Raw genomic sequence first — 14,425 nt, 5'->3', positions numbered from 1 at the left:
TTAAAAACATATGAGTATATCACTAGTAACCACTAATTTTTTTTGTACCTCAAGTAAAATTATTAATTGAAGTAGAAATACGTATTTTAAAATTACACTAGAAGATCATTTCTTTGTTTAAGCATTGTACAAGTTATTAAAACAGATAATTGCAATTCATAACTTCATTCCATACTAATACCCTGAGAAATTGTTACAAACTTGAGGCGTCGCAGCTGTCAATGTGTTGAAATAGGCAATTACGATTGGAATCACGTACCGAACGAGCCGACACTATCTGTCTGACTGACAGTGACAATCAATCTTAACGATGTATCGGGGATTTCCCGTGCTCCTATTTCATGTGTAAAAACTGTGACCCAGCACTGATTGCCTTAATTTCACAACTGGTGAAATGTTTGACAAGTACTTCGGCTTTTTTTCTTTAAACCGTAAATTGGTTGTTCTAAAATATGTCATGACGTAAACGTCGCTTTTTGAATTGCCTTTGGTTGTCTCGATAGCTACCTTTGTGAATAGTGATATCTTGATTTCATCAACATTTATCTACGGTATATAATCTACACCCTCTAGATGGCTTTATGCTGTCGGGAGCTTTTGTAAAAGAAAAATAATTTGTAAAAAAATGTTTAAACTTTTAATAGGATTTTTATCTTACTATCGACAACGAAACTAATTTGTTTCTGCCCTCCAATGAAACTAATTAAACGCTGATCTCAATTATTTAGGGATAACGAGCTGCTCTCATCATTAATTTAGAAAAAGAATAAAGGTAAAAGTTACTGCTAAAGTATTTCTATCAGATTAATGTACTACTTACAAAAAGAAGAAAACTGAGTGAAGATCATTTTGTACTGTATCTATATTCATTTTTCATTCAACATATGTACTTGCAATTTGCCAAAATTAAATCGAAATCGTGCTTGTTATAATTAAATTTTAATTAGAATGATTTATTTGGACAATTTTAAGTCACATCAAAGCTAAGGATTAAGATGAAATAGAAATGGGAATATACATGGACGTGTGTTCGAGAATACTTTAGTAGATCAGTCTGATACATGAAGACTGATCATTGTTGATATACAACCTTATTAATGAGGAATAAAGTCCAGAATTGTCCAGTTATAATTACTTATACTGTATTTAAGGACACTGTTTTACGGAAGGTCTGACATTTGTATCAGACTACGCTATCTGGGGATTTGCGCTGTACGACGGTAACAGACAAACAAATACTCAAAAGTAAACGTAGTATTGCAAATGTTAAATATTTAATAATGTTTAGTTGTGAGTCGAAAATGCTTTCGTCAGTCTGTTTAATTAGGGAGTAAGTTACAACAAAATTAGTAAGGAATTTGGTATTAAACTGTTTACTTTCTTGCTCTGAGTAATTGAATACTGACTAATTAAACACTTTGACCGTAACATGAAAATCAAAAGGTTTTTAATTAGCAATGTTCCTTTACATTTCTCAACCAAATGTTCATTACCCATTATCTTCTTGCCCTTTTCATTACAGAGACTGCACTACAGTATGTACTACTCTTGCATACTCTTCTAGTAGTCCTTGCATTAGAATTCACTTATTCTTACGCATATTCTCTTCTCCATCTAAATATTCATAAACCAATCCTTTGAAATTAAAAATATTGAAGTATTTAAAAGAGTTTTTATTAAACAATGATACTATTTTAAAGATGCGCAAAAACTTTAAATTGGATTACTATGCAAGTAGAGCACGTCGTTAAACGCCCCACGTAGGATGTTTCAATTTAACTTTTTGTTGCTCGACTGCACTGCACTGCACTGCACTGTGGGAGTCGACAAAGTAAGAACTAGCTTTACGGCTTTCGCTTCATGTAACCGACTTTACCGTTCGCCGGCTAAGTTTTTGTATTTGTAAATTTAAATGTCACATTATCACGATACGGTTTCTGAGAAATTTTATTTCACTCGCCGTAGCTTCGCGTGATATCCTACGTGCTTATTTTGTTATGTGTATTACTTGTTTATATCCAACAACTATTTTTGCACTTGTATGAAGGTGCAACGTAAACGAAAATTTGCTTTTCTTGCCCTGATCTTATGTTTAAATAGGGACACCACAGAATCCATTTCCTTCTACCACACTTTGCTATAAACCTGTAACTCACTAGTCACAGCTTTTTATGTCCGATTCTTCATACTCGCAATATATCCATATCTTGGGCATGCTGCTATCACCTTAGAGTACCACATTCAGATCTTACATTCTCCGTCATCCTATTTAAAACTTTCCCAAGCCTTGCAAATCTTTTACTGTTAAATTTAATTTATTCTATAGAATATCAAAGAAGCCAAGTAAATATTATATTTAGGGATAAGCTACAACATTATAATGAAAAAAAAAAAACTTGAGAGGTGTCAAGGGACACCCGGATGGAACGAAGTTCCTTTCAATTAATTAGTGAAGGAACCAATGTTTATTCTATGAATAAAAAACTTAAGTCTTCGCAAGAAGTACATTTTATTTCTATGAATTTTCGTTATATATTGTCACGTCGTTGCCATGGTGAAGTAGCGCTCGTTCGTCTCTAGCAAAAAGTGTCGTGACAACTTTTCGTAAGAATTTTTTCCGTCTAGCCCCCTTTCACAACGCGCGATAAGGAACTTCGTTCCAATTCCAGACTATGTCATACACCTGCGATAAATTTCATCAAGATCCATTGACCCGTTTCTGAGATACCATCAAACAAACATCCATCCATCCATCTAAACATTCGCATTTATAATATTAGTAAGATTTAAATTTACAAAAGTACTTGCATATGTATGATCAACGTAATTCTTAGAGCGGTTATAAACGGAAGCTTTCGAAAGACGTAAAAGGAGTAGCAATAAAATTTGTTACTTCGTGAAGTTGCTCGTTTGAAAATCCCTTCAGACGTCGGTGATAAATGGCATTCGTCTTCACGTCTCAAATGTAGTATTCTCAAAGACGTGACATGTCAAGGAAAATAATCTCAAGATGAATTATAGCTCGCGGCTTTTTATAATCCGGATCACAAAAGTTGGTCCTTACGACTTTGAATCGTTTGTTTACACTTTATATCTGGTTGGCGGGTATGTTGGCACATCATCTACCACAAGTGGATGCAACGCGGTTTCTTTCACATTTAACTTAGTATGCATTATTTAAAACAAGAACACAGTATCTCGTTACTCTCAATTTTGAATGGTAAACAAAGAGCCCCGCTAACCCGATTACCATAAAATGGTGAGTATTATTTAAATTTGAAGCTTTACGTGGCAACAAAATTATGACAAATGATATCCCCGGAGTGAGATTTCGCAGGTTGGGCTTTGTACAAAAAGCAAGGAATAATACTTTCAGACTACTTAGTAGCAGTAGCGTTGTTTTTGTTTCAGGTTAAAACAAAGGACAGTTAAAGGAATAAAAAAAGGAATAAACTCAATTTACTGTATTACTTCAAGGAAAAAAAAGGAGTCGAATGACAGTTTATTCATCAAAATCTATCTTAATAAATTCTTACATATCCGCATTAAAAATATTTCTCTTCATGCAGTCGGACATAATCTGTATGAATGTATCGTTCGAATATATTACATAAAAACATCAACCATACTTAATTACATATGTAAGCCGATGCAACGATTTACATTCCATTAAAGTATTATTTCATTTTACATCGAACCCATTAAATTAATTGATATAAAGTTGAAGTTCAACAATGCTTTTAACTTAAGAGGATGATTTTCGATGTTGTATTTTCATACGTCAGAGATAATTACAATGGCCGTTGAAACGAAATGAAATTTCTGAATTATTACAATTATTGCATACTATTAAAATTAAATGCAAAGTACATAATAACATATTATGTTTATATGATTTTATTATCTATACAATTAATAATGTTGGAGTGTCGTTCATTTCGTATAATCTCCGAAACGGCTGGACCGATTTTGACTGGATTTCTAGAAGGTAGCTAATGTGTGCGAGAGTAACTTAGCTAGTTTTTTTTTTACTCCGTGCTGACTAAATCGCTGCGACTGCTTGTTACGACTTAGGGACCTTCAAGAAAAGAGCGTGTACCTTCCTTAAAGGCCGGCAACGCATCTGCGATTCCTCTGGCGTTGCGGATGTCCATGGGCGTCGGATCAAATAACTTTAGGTGGTCCGTCGATTTATTAATATGATGAGCTTACGGACCAGAACATCACCATATTAAGTTATATGTCGGGAGCAACGTTTTTTTCTACTTTTACTGTGCGTGTAATATCTCCGTGTCCTATCGCATCCCAAAACTATACTAACATCTATAACGTCCTGATCTGTGGTCTTTTCCATAGCAACATACCGTATACAAAATATGAATAAATAAATATGAAATTTAAGATTCAATGAACATTTAGATGTATAGATTTAGTGATAGATTTATTATTAAATGCTATCAGTGAAGTGACTTGATATTGAACAGTTCATGGATAATGGATCGAATGTTGAGCACTAATTGGTTCGCAAATCCAATTAGGTCAGCCTCAGTACACATTAAGCACGTACGTTGCATTGATTTGATGATTTCTAGCTCGTCGTTTTATCATATTAAATTAATTTATGTGTAACAAAACTACGTAGCAGTTATCGTAGAATATCACTGAAATAGTGTTAAGTATACGTAAATATAAACCAAAGATTCTGGAATACCTGTCAATAACATTTATCTAGTAATTAGATAATTTATGAAGAATATATATGAATGAAATTAATTCATTAAATTGTATTTCAATTGTAGTTAATCTTCGGAGCATTGTGTCTTTTGGAACAATTTTCTAGAACACTTACATGTATTCTTGAAAACCTTAACCATATATCAACTAATAAATATTTTACAAGCGTAACAAGATAAATAAAACGTAACTTTTATAAAGTTAGAAATAATACAAGAGGAATAAAAGTTCTCAATCCGCCTCCTATTTGTAAAAGGAATTGAAGTAAATTTCCGTTTTATCCAGCAAACTGTAGGAACCCTCCAACTTCAGTATCCAACGGTTAGCGTAGAAATGATAAAAGTGAATAATGCCTCGCAATGTCTTAGCGTTAGAGTAACTTACTTTTTTGTACTTTGTCACTTTACTTTAAAAGATAAGTTTTATAACTGAGAAAAAACCGTGTGTGTATGACACGGTTTTTTAAACGTTTCACATTTTAGAAAAAAAAAAAGCTATATGAAAATGAGGATTAAATTGTGGATAGTTTAATAAAACCGATCGTAGGAATCTGGAGACTGAGGGAATAAATCTAAATTAATATCATTTCGCATATGCCGTTTGTAATGAAAACTAAAATTATGTCATAAAACGCAAATCAACTCACTTACCAAATTCATTGGAGAAAATTTTCCTATTTTGTTCAAAGTAATTCCAAACTATAAATCGAATGTAATATCTAAGGAAAGTAAATTAAACATATTCCGGGTTGTAATATAAGCCAATATTAAGTAGTGCTTGGCCAAGTGGCTTTATCGCGACGTACCTTTGTAAGGAAATAGAGCTTTCGATATTTGAGAACGTATTGGAACGTAGCCAGAGTGCATTTAAGTGCTGGAAAAAGCTTTAAATTTTGATTAGAAACTTGTGAAATTTATAAAAAAAAAATATAGAAACGCTGCAGTGTAAAAATACATATGGTTTTGAAATTTTTCTTCAACAGATGAACAGAAACAAATTACACGTTATTAGAAGTCCAAAGAAACGGATTTAGATAGGAGTATTACAGAAGTTAGGATTCTATTTTGAGGTTATATCTTTTTTTTGGTTTATTTTAAATAAAAATTACATTAATATTATTCATGTTAATTTTAAGGAAACTAGTTTATGTTAGATGTCACAATAAAATCTGCGTGCTCGTAGCACACGCGGTGAAATGTTACTGCTACTCGTAAAATAAAGCTTGTGTTTGTAATAAAATGGAATCATCATTTTCGTAACTTCAATCTCCATTTTCTCATTGCTAAATATAAAACTTATACTATATTAGTCAGCAATAAATATCAGCTCAGCAATAAGTATATCGGATATTCTGGATATATGACTAGCTTTTGCCTGCGACTCCGTCCGTGCGGAATTAAAAAAACTTAATAAGAAACCTATGAGTTCTTCTTGACTATGTTCTACATCTATGCCAAATTTTATCAAGATCCGTAGAACCGTTCCGAAGTTCAACCAATCCATCCATCCATCTAAACTTTTATATTTATAATATTAGTAACATAAGTAAAAGTATTTTTTTCTACAATTTGTAGTCAGTTCTTTGTTTATTGTCTAGAATTTACTTGTATTTTCCTTGCTTTAGCTTTCAGTAATACGAGAAGTACAAACCGCTTGCGTTTCGTAGTCAATGTAAAACTACTACATAAATAATATTTACTAATTAAAACAGTTTCACAAAAAATAATCTTATTTCATATTAAATTACCATAACTAGCACATAAGCAGTCATCATTATCTCCCTGGCCTTTTCCCACTTACGTGGGGTCGGCACACAAGGTTTTATAAACCTTAAGATTTTACGGCCGGCCGCCTGTCTGTCGTCAACCCTACTTGGGAGGAAATTCTTAAAATTATATGTAAACTAAATAATTGAAAATTACTTCCACAAAGTAGATACGCAGTGAATATCAAATTAATACAATAACTTTGATACTTGCGTGATAAATGATGATTCCATAAAATTGATTGGCCACAGGGGAACAATCTGATTTTATTTTGTGTATGCACTATAGATTATTAAATTCTTAGACATAAACTTACCTACTGAATTAAAAACAACAGGCTTAATATAAGCTTGTAAAAAAAATTTGATATTCAGTTGTTTTCGATCAATTATTTATATTATTTGCAGATTGTTGGATGCAGTTGAAATTAATCGTTCATCAAAAACGGAACCACCAACGTTTAGTGAAGCGGTTAACACTTTTTTCTTTAATAAAATACAAAGTTAACGTTTTATACAAAGTTAAAAGGAAAATTAACGTTTTGCAAAATCAGCTTCTGTCAATTGAACAGGGTCTCTGTTTGAAAAGTAGAATTGCAAACAGCCCTCGGATGAGCAAATACGCTGATATAGGTGCGGGCAGAAATCGCTTGTTATATTTAGTGACGCTTTATTCTTAAAGATAAACGAAGGGTATAGTGTATGTTTAAATAACTGGCGATCTTCTTCCGAATTTTGCATAGTAAAATAAAATTAACAGCGATGTGTAAACAAAGCAGTAAAGAGATGTAGGTGGCTACTAAGGTAGAGGAAGACTGAAGAAAGTATGATTGGATTTGTGTAAGAATTGTGTGAGTATAGATATGACGTATGTATAATATACATTGTACATGATGTGATGGATGGAAGAATAAGTACATATTGTGCAAACCCTACAAAGGGAAAAGGATATTGATGAGTAGAAATGCAAGACGTAAACAACCATTGTCATAAAAAATATTTAATTAATGTTTCGTTTTCTTTTTTCTTTTCCATTTTGCTTAAGGATTTAACGCTTCTTGATATAACAATATAAGTCAGTATATTAATTAAAATATTTCAAAATAGTATAACTCTTCTAATCCTAATTAGCCAGGGCCAAGTGCACATTACAAAAAAAAATATTTACGTCACTTGCTTAATATGCAAAGCCGGTACGAAATTAGCGAGATTATTACGCTTAGAATCACGTCGGACGGCCATTAAATAAGCGCTTCAAGTGTCCTTTGCCTTACTCCAGAGTGCTCAGCGACTACATTTAAATAGCAATAAAATCAAGTGAGGGAGGAAAACTTTACAAAATAAAAAACAACGACAAGCGACAACAGAGCTAACAAGAAGTTTAAGACTGATTACGATATAACTTTAGTCTATCTTTTTAATCGTAAATTTGCATCTCAATTTGGCACGAGCTTTAGCTTAACAGTTTCTTTTACGCAATTTTTATTTGAAATGTTCCTAAACTTTAAACAGAAATTGTTGCACTATTACATTGTACTGTAGGTATCTTTTGTAAGTTGTCTTTTTTCGTATTTTCTTTTTTTTCTGTATTTCTACACTTTTTAACGTTTCAAGTCAAGGTCTACAAAATGTACCTACACAACATGTCAAGAGAGTTTTTGTAAGTTCCTATATTTGTAACTTTAATATTTAAATTTTTTCATGTGAAACTAGTTTCAACAAATATAAGCGTTGGCTTCCATGTTTCTATTAGATGGACGGTTGTTGAATAAATTGTCAATGAAGTGTACATAAAAAGATCAGTCACGCGGCTCGGAGACGGCGCGGCGACGCCACGGCAGTATGTTTATGTAAACGAGCCTTTACCGCACGTGAATGACGCTCGTTTTATCTTGACTTTCCACAGTCGAAACACTTCTATTAAACATATTGCCATCCCTCTCGTTCCCTGTAAAAAACAAAGATAGCAATATGTTTTTGTTCAAGTTTTACGGTTGTGGAAACTCAAGGTGAACCATTGACCTGTACAAGTCGTACAATAGTATGCCTACTTCTCTCATCAGAGTTACATCTTATACAAGTAATAAAAGCTCCTTACTGCCTTTAATACAATACTGTAAGAAAATGGCTGGCAGTGGGAGGTGATAATTAATGTTATAATCGAATATTGTTTGCCTCTAGAATTTCGTAATCTTCGATAAAATCGTTTAATAGTTTCAATCTTAAAATTATTTATACTCTAAATATCTAACCTATTATTTCCCTTATCGTTGGTTTCTGAGATACAAATCCCTGTATAAAACACATAGTTATCTGTTTTCACAAAGATAATTTAAGGGATGTTGATATATTTTATACAAAGACTAGCTGTCGCCCGCGACTCCGTCCGCGCGCAGTTGAAAAAAAAAATGAAAAATAGATGTTGGCCGATTCTCAGACCTACTGAATATGCTCACAAAATTTCATGTGAATCGGTCAAGTCGTTTCGGAGGAGTACGGGAACGAAAACTGTGACACGAGAATTTTATATATTACATTTTGGTCTCAAAAACCAACGATAAATAAATAAAATTAATTGACAACTGACTAAACCTTTTTGAGTATTGAATGTTTGACATATACGTGAAATACGTGGATTGAACACAAAGCTCGACAAATAAATTAAATAATTGTTAATGTCCAAATTACGTAAATAACAATGCAATTACTGTTCCCAATAATTTTAATTAATGAAGCACGTATTCCAAATACAATATTGCAGCCTGTTTAAATTCTTGAAGCATTCTATTTCAGTTGTGATAAATTAATTAATCGGTTAATTAATAGTGAAATATTAAATTAAGTTGAATTAAGAGTTAAATAGAGAATAGAGATACGTAAGTCGTGACTGAATAAGGGAAATTTAACGTTGGTCCGGAGTTAAGTCGCCGCAAACGTTAAATTGATATCGACTCGAGAGTGCGGTGAATAAGCCAAAGGATTCAGGCCGATTCAAATGTAAATAACTCGTCTGCGATATCTCATTTACACGAATAAAGTTATTCAGTAACTGCTATCGTGATAGCGGTTACAGTTCAACGTATAATCATTGTCACCGGACAAATTAGAATTTGGGGAAAACTTATTTTGCCTACAGTGTCAAATAACTTCAAATCAGAACTCACGGTACATTATATGACAGCTTATTGTCTATATCATTGGTTTCAATTTTTATAATGTTATAAAATTCATCGAATCAACTGGTGAGTTTACTTTCGTATAAATAAATCATAGTAGTAAGAAACGTAATAATATTTATTAACTATCATACAATCTAATTGATGAGACAGATGTAAATACAGATTGAGCTGCGATGTATATCTTTTTAATCAGCAAGTCAGCGCAGTCGTACACTAGGTACACTAAAAGCCATCCAATCTGGTGCGCGCAATCAATTAGTAGTGAATGCCGGCGCCCAGCGTGTTGACTTTACAATGTTTTGTTCTGTGTACGTATAATATGAACGTCCAATATTGATTGCTTTGAAAATACAATTATGTCGGCATCAATATGCATTAAGCTTCTCATTCTGCTCATTATGGATAATTAATGACCCGCTGGCTTAGTGAAGTTCGGCTCTCTGTAATACATAATTAAGGAAGCAGTAATTAAAAATAAATGAAATCTAGTAAGTAATAGTTATAGTTTTCAAAATTACTATTTTTTATTTCGATTTAAAAATAAATGTATTCAATTAAATAGCAAAATAAAACATAAAGAGGGAACGGACATTCTCGAAATTACAAAAAAATAAATTAGAATATTTCAAAATAGAATATTTAAAAATGGAATATTTAAAAATGGAATATTTAAAAATAGAATATATCAAAATGGAATATTTCAAAATAGAATATTCATGCAAACCTAATAACCTTGGGGGAACAATAAACGTACTATTCAGTAGTTTATTGATCATCATTTATTAATAAAGTTATGGAATTTCATAAATAGATTCACATGCGACCTCATCAATTAAATTAAAAAAACTGCTGTCCGGCAAAAACTGCAAAAGCTTAGTTATGGTTACTGTAGAATTCGATTACCAATTCACTTGTATCAAATAATTTTTGTTTCTTTTTTGTCAAAGATTAAAATATTTATCAATACATAGGTTGGAAAAGTTCAGTACTCCGGTTACACTTAGTACCAGAAACTTTTGTTAAAAATTTTAATATCCATTTATACTCACAATGACTAAGAAAGGGAAGGTTCTAGAAAATCCATACCACTGAAGCCGTATATTGTATGCCGTTGACATTACAACCATTCTGAAACTGCCTTACAGCGTATTGTTTTATCCTTTATGAGAATTTCCAAAATGAACAAATGTTTTGTAAGCATTTAAATGAAGAGGGTTCTATGCCGTTAAAACTTCTGAATGAAATAATTTCAAAAGGGTTATTTCGGTAAATTTCTAACAAAATTTTCGTTTATAAATACACAAATATTAACTCAATATCAATGTTATAAACTAAAATATGATTGTTGGTTACGTCTCTTCTTTTTTGGAGTCGTGTGCGAGGACAACCAATGGCGAAGCCAGTAGAACCAGGAGCTCTAAGACTTGTGTTAAGAACTTCACGTTGCAGGACATATCAAATTGGACAAGCTTAGATAGACCGACAGCGTGGAGTGGATGTATAAAGCCAGAGTTTCTAATTGTGCTATGCCGTATAATACCGAAGGTCTTTGAAGTCGAGGATGACCAAACAAAAAGAAAAAACATCGAACACGCATGCATAAGTTTGTAATTATAATTTGTCGGCTACTGGAAAATAAAAGCGCCTGATAAAATTTTCACATTCATAATTTATACCAACAAATGTAAACGTAATGTTTGGAAAATACTTAATTAAAAATCAAAATCACACATTCAATTTTATTTCAGCTTGTACGTAAATTAAACATAAACAAGGAGTATAACACTAAATGATAGAATAACTCACATTGCCCGGACAAATATTGTTTAGGTTAACCAAACAGCCGGCGTAAATTACCCGTGGCTTGCTTACGCCAAAACTATACCGCACAAAATTATAGATAACTAGCTATCGCCTGCGACTCCGTCCGCGCTTAAAAAAAACTTAATTGGTAGGCTTTGTGTTCTTCCAGAATATACTCTACATCTATGTGAAAATTTCATCGAGATCCGTTGAGCCGTTTGGGACCTTCAAACAAACATCCGTTCATCTATCCATCTAAACATTCACATTTATAATATAAGTAAGATATAATTAAATATATCAACTGATAATAATTTAATTTCCTTCACCTACTATTAAAAATCCAGATGGGACAATGTGCGTAATATCGACCTAAGCGGTTCATGACCAAAACGACCGTTGACAAGGGTCAACTCCAAACAATGCGAAGGGTTTACTAATAAAAATTCTTCTGCGCTTATTCACTTACCAAAATTTAAATGGTTTAATTTTTTTTATATATATAAATCGAATTGAACAAAAGTATCACGTACGCTTACCGGATAAAATGAATGTTTATATATAATATAATTTAATAAATAATTATCTTTATCCGAATTTATTTCTACATAGAATTTAATCTCCTTTTATTTTTTGTGGCGAGAAACATAAACTTTGAAATGGTATTTTAATAAATATTCTAATAAAATAATAATGTATATAATATTCTATAAAATAAAAACACATCGTAATATTTCCTCGTGGTTTAAACTAAACTTTACTTATTTACGTAATATCTAAAATAATATATAATTTCAACCTAAAATTGAACCGATTTTTATATATTTTTAGTAAGATTAATATTGCTACTATATTTTCTTCAGGCGCACAATATAGTGTAAAGATGTCTTGCTTACACTTCACAGCCAATGTTCAAACATTAGTCTGAGCTTTGGGAACAAATAGCCGCGAACCGTGTAAATACAGCGAAGGAAAGCGCTTCAAAAATAACTTCCTTTTTATAAAAATGGTTTATCATATTTATGTATTGTACAGCGGTTTAACTAGAGAATAACCCAGTAGAGGGTTAAAAATTCTACGAATTTTATTAATTTTCTAAATTCTTAGGGATTAAATAAATCCCTTGGTTTCTAAAAATAAATTAGTGCAAATTTAATTTCAGTCGGTCCATTGGTCAAAATAATAGAAATTCGAATCACAGTGAATTTTTCATAAGGTTATTTGAACTGACTATATGACTGACTAATTCATATATATTTTATGTACTAGCACTCACTTCGTCAGCGCAAAATAAAAAAAGTATAATATGCCGGCATGCATCAGCTACCTTACCGTCAAACTCTCATCAAATTTCCTTCAACCATTTTGGAGATTACCCGAAACAAACGCGGCTGTGCAGTCAGACAGACAGAGAGACGTAGAAATTGACATAAAGACATTTTAAATATGGTTTTTCTTTATCAGCAACGCAAACGACGAAATACGGTTTTTTATTGTAAGGTAATATGTTTTTTTCATATTACATATAAACACTCCAATTTTATTAATATGTATGTATATTTATTTACGTAAAACCGACGCCATACTCATATCTATTAGGCCCAGTTATACTTCTTATGTAGCCTTTGTTTATCGTCACTAATTTGATGAATATTATAATCACGTGACGTTTTTGTTAATTAATTCTAATTAAATCTTGCAAACGATACTGTATAGGATATCGTTTATTACATCGGAAGTCTAAGTGGGTGGTTGTAGGGGGTTAATTTACACCGCCCTCTCATTTTTATTCCGCCGACGTTGCATCTTTCACAGACTCCATACCTACGTTGATCTTTATGGGGTCTTGAACTGCGTGTGCAACCACTAAAAGCATTTTCATCGCTAACAAAATTTATCGCCGCATTGTTTTGTCGGATAAACATCTGATATCGTTGTTTAATATGTTCCAGAAACTTAATTTAAATTTCAGTGTTAAAATACATTTTGTTTAAATGACGACATTACCAGAGACACTTCAAGTAAATAATATTTCCCTCTTCAGCAGATGTACTTGCGTTATCTCAGGGCCACAGCATTGCATTGAACGATTAAATCCACAAGTTTGTTTATTGATAAATTAATAATATCTAATATGATATATTTCATATGCACAAAAAGTCATTAATTGTAATAGTATAACTATTAAGTTCTTTACCTATGAAATTGCCGTTTTGTATGAAAAACTTAAACGAATTTTATTCATGTATTTTTATTTGTATTAGTCGAAGTAATCACCCATGCAATCAATGCATCTTTGCCAACGCAGTGGCAGTTTATTGATGCCTTCTTAAGGAAATCAGCTGGACGGGAGAATCACACCGGAGCAAGACCACCAAACAGTGACCATCACTTTTCTAGGGGTAAGTTTTCGTTTAGGGCTTTGTTTAGGTGCTGAACCAGGATTCAACCAACTTGCTGAGCGCTTGCGGTTATCAAACAGAATCTATTTTTCATTGCAGGTAACAATGCGGTTCAAAATTCCTTCATTTGTGTGACTGTTGAGCAGTGCAAGGCACGTCTCGGTGCGTCCTTCGCACTGGCGATCATTGAGTTCGTGGGGCACCCATTTGTCAAGCTGTTTTACCTTGCCAATTTGACGCAAATGGACCAATATTGTTTTGACGCTAACGTCGAAAGCTGCTGCTAATTCAGAAGTATAGCTTGTGTATAACAAGCTTCCACAATCGCCATTAATTCGTCATTGTCGACCAAAGTCTTCGGACGACCGCGACGTTAATTTTTCAGGTCGAAATTTCCAGAAACGAAGCGAGCAAACCAATAACAGGTGGTGCGTTGGTTTGTAGTCTTAGCTCCGTAAACGTCGTTGATGTTGTGTGTCGCTTGTGCCGCGTTGCTGCCACGACGGTACTCATACTCCATAATTACTAGAATAATTAACGTA

The sequence above is a fragment of the Papilio machaon genome, chromosome 5 (genome assembly GCF_912999745.1).
Source record: "Papilio machaon chromosome 5, ilPapMach1.1, whole genome shotgun sequence".
Taxonomy (NCBI): domain Eukaryota; kingdom Metazoa; phylum Arthropoda; class Insecta; order Lepidoptera; family Papilionidae; genus Papilio; species Papilio machaon.
This window is presented reverse-complemented; position numbering follows the sequence as displayed.